At 41.5% G+C, this 2,852-nt stretch overlaps 1 non-coding gene across 1 annotated transcript; it reads right to left on the bottom strand.

Moving 5' to 3' along the window:
• Positions 1-1,844: 1,844 nt before the first annotated feature.
• On the bottom strand, positions 1,845-1,915 carry TRNAG-CCC (transfer RNA glycine (anticodon CCC)). The gene has a single exon. It is a non-coding gene; the product is annotated as a tRNA-Gly (tRNA).
• Positions 1,916-2,852: the final 937 nt, after the last annotated feature.

The raw sequence follows: 2,852 nt of genomic DNA, 5'->3' as shown, positions 1-2,852 counted from the left end.
TCTGTATTTCCAGTGATACTGCAGATCACCGGTAATCAGATCCTCTCTGTGCTTCACCGATCGTTACAGATAGGCTACATTTATGTAAGGCTCTTACAAATAGCTTGATCTGTAGAGATAGCTCCCTAGAGCGATTCAAAGTGGTGAAAATGTTAGCAGTTAAAGTGTAGCAATTGTGAAAATTGAATTAAAATAAGCTCGCATTGCCTTTCCTTTAAGTGATATACTCCAAAAGATGTCTTCAGAAAGTTTTTTGAGAATTTCAACTTGGCCAGCATGCTTAGACAGATTGGTAGAAAAACAGTGCATTTTTGCTTGATGATGATGAAAAATGTCAGAAAGATGATGAAAGATTTAGCTGCTAACATTTTCACCATGTTGAATCGCTCTAGGTAGCTATCTCTACAGATCAAGCTATTTGTAAGAGCCTTACATAAATGTAGCCTATCCAGCTCATTTAGAAAATTGTGCAGTAAGAAAAACAGTAGTTTGCTGTGTACATTCAGTGTAGATGTCATATAGAAGCTCCTGGCTCTGTTTGGTTTAATGGAAACCTAAATTGAGAGGGATACGGAGGCTAACATATTGATTTTTTACAAAAAATAATGTAGGTTATCTTACATCCAGCTGATCTTTTTAGCACCAGTAGTTTCTGAGTCCCGCACCTGAAACATGTGGCTAATCTAGTCCAACTGTAGTCAGAAAATCTGATCTGCATGTTTGATCAGGGTCTATGGCTAAAAGTATTGGAAGGCAGAGGATTAGCAGGACAGGCAGGCACCGTGCATTGTTTAGAAGGAAAAAATAGTTCAACCTGCATAAGCTTTTGCTTTAGGTTCGGGAAAGTGTGGCACATGATAGCTACACCTGCAAGAGATAACACTTTGGAAATGTTATCAAGTGGAAATGCATTTCCTTGCTTCTTTTGACTGAAGACGTATAAAAGTGCTATGCTGCGCTAGCCGGGACTTGAACCCGGGTCGCAAGAATGGGAATCTTGCATGATACCCCTACACTACTAGCAATTGTGGGCATATTATCTTATGGCTCAAGCCTCAGCCACTGCTTTCTGACATTTTTCATCATCATCAAGCAAAAATGCACTGTTTTTCTACCAATCTGTCTAAGCATGCTGGCCAAGGTGAAATTCTCAAAAAACTTCCTGAAGACATCTTTTGGAGTATATCACTTAAAGGAAAGGCAATGCAAGCTTATTTTAATTTAATTTTCACAATTGCTACACTTTAGCTGCTAACATTTTCACCACGTTGAATCGCTCTAGGTAGCTATCTCTACAGATCAAGCTATTTGTAAGAGCCTTACATAAATGTAGCCTATCCAGCTCATTTAGAAAATTGTGCAGTAAGAAAAACAGTAGTTTGCTGTGTACATTCAGTGTAGATGTCACATAGAAGCTCCTGGCTCTGTTTGGTTTAATGGAAACCTAAATTGAGAGGGATACGGAGGCTAACATATTGATTTTTTACAAAAAATAATGTAGGTTATCTTACATCCAGCTGATCTTTTTAGCACCAGTAGTTTCTGAGTCCCGCACCTGAAACATGTGGCTAATCTAGTCCAACTGTAGTCAGAAAATCTGATCTGCATGTTTGATCAGGGTCTATGGCTAAAAGTATTGGAAGGCAGAGGATCAGCAGGACAGGCAGGCACCGTGCATTGTTTAGAAGGAAAAAATCGTTCAACCTGCATAAGCTTTTGCTTTAGGTTCGGGAAAGAGTGGCACATGATAGCTATACCTGCAAGAGATAAGACTTTGGAAATGTTATCAAGTGGAAATGCATTTCCTTGCTTCTTTTGACTGAAGACGTATAAAAGTGCTATTCTGCGCTAGCCGGGACTTGAACCCGGGTCGCAAGAATGGGAATCTTGCATGATTGCCCTACACTACTAGCGCTTGTGGGCATTTTATCTTATGGCTCAAGCCTCAGCCACTGCTTTCTGACATTGTTCATCATCATCAAGCAAAAATGCACTGTTTTTCTACCAATCTGTCTAAGCATGCTGGCCAAGGTGAAATTCTCAAAAAACTTTCTGAAGACATCTTTTGGAGTATATCACTTAAAGGAAAGGCAATGCAAGCTTATTTTAATTTAATTTTCACAATTGCTACACTTTAGCTGCTAACATTTTCACCATGTTGAATCGCTCTAGGTAGCTATCTCTACAGATCAAGCTATTTGTAAGAGCCTTACATAAATGTAGCCTATCCAGCTCATTTAGAAAATTGTGCAGACATTATCAGCCTTCCCGAATGACACCGTATACTCTACAGAATGGTACGAGTACCTTGAATCTTGTGGCGAAGGTATGATGACCAGATTAATAAATAAACGCACTACGCTGGTCAACAATTTACAGCCAATCATCAATGAATGCAAAGAATTTCTGTCTCTGCATATCGATAACCCACAGTATTACCCACTAATGTCGAATCTCACAAATAAAGTAAACAAGTTTGAACGGGACACCATGGATAACAAAATCAAAAAACTAAACAGGGACTGCCTGGCATACGCAGAACATCGCGAAAGGGAGCGTAAACCGAGACCTCCCCCAGGCGGTCCCCCCCGTCCCCCTCACAACCCACCACCCAAATATCACCCCACCTCCACACCATGCCCACTCATGAGCCTGTCTATCCCTCCACCACCACAATTCAAATACCCACCATATCCCCCACCTCCCCTGTTCCACCCCCCACCAACTGGTTATGTCCCAATCACAGCCCAACCCCCCCCCCCACAGCCCAAGCCCACAGACACCCCTACCCTCATCAACACTCCCCTACCCATCCAGCCACTACCCACAACACTGCCCAACACAACACACTC

This window comes from Hyperolius riggenbachi, chromosome 10 (genome assembly GCF_040937935.1).
Source record: "Hyperolius riggenbachi isolate aHypRig1 chromosome 10, aHypRig1.pri, whole genome shotgun sequence".
Classification (NCBI taxonomy): Eukaryota; Metazoa; Chordata; class Amphibia; order Anura; family Hyperoliidae; genus Hyperolius; species Hyperolius riggenbachi.
The sequence above is the reverse complement of the archived record's forward strand: the minus strand, read 5'-3'. Positions and strand labels throughout refer to the sequence as shown.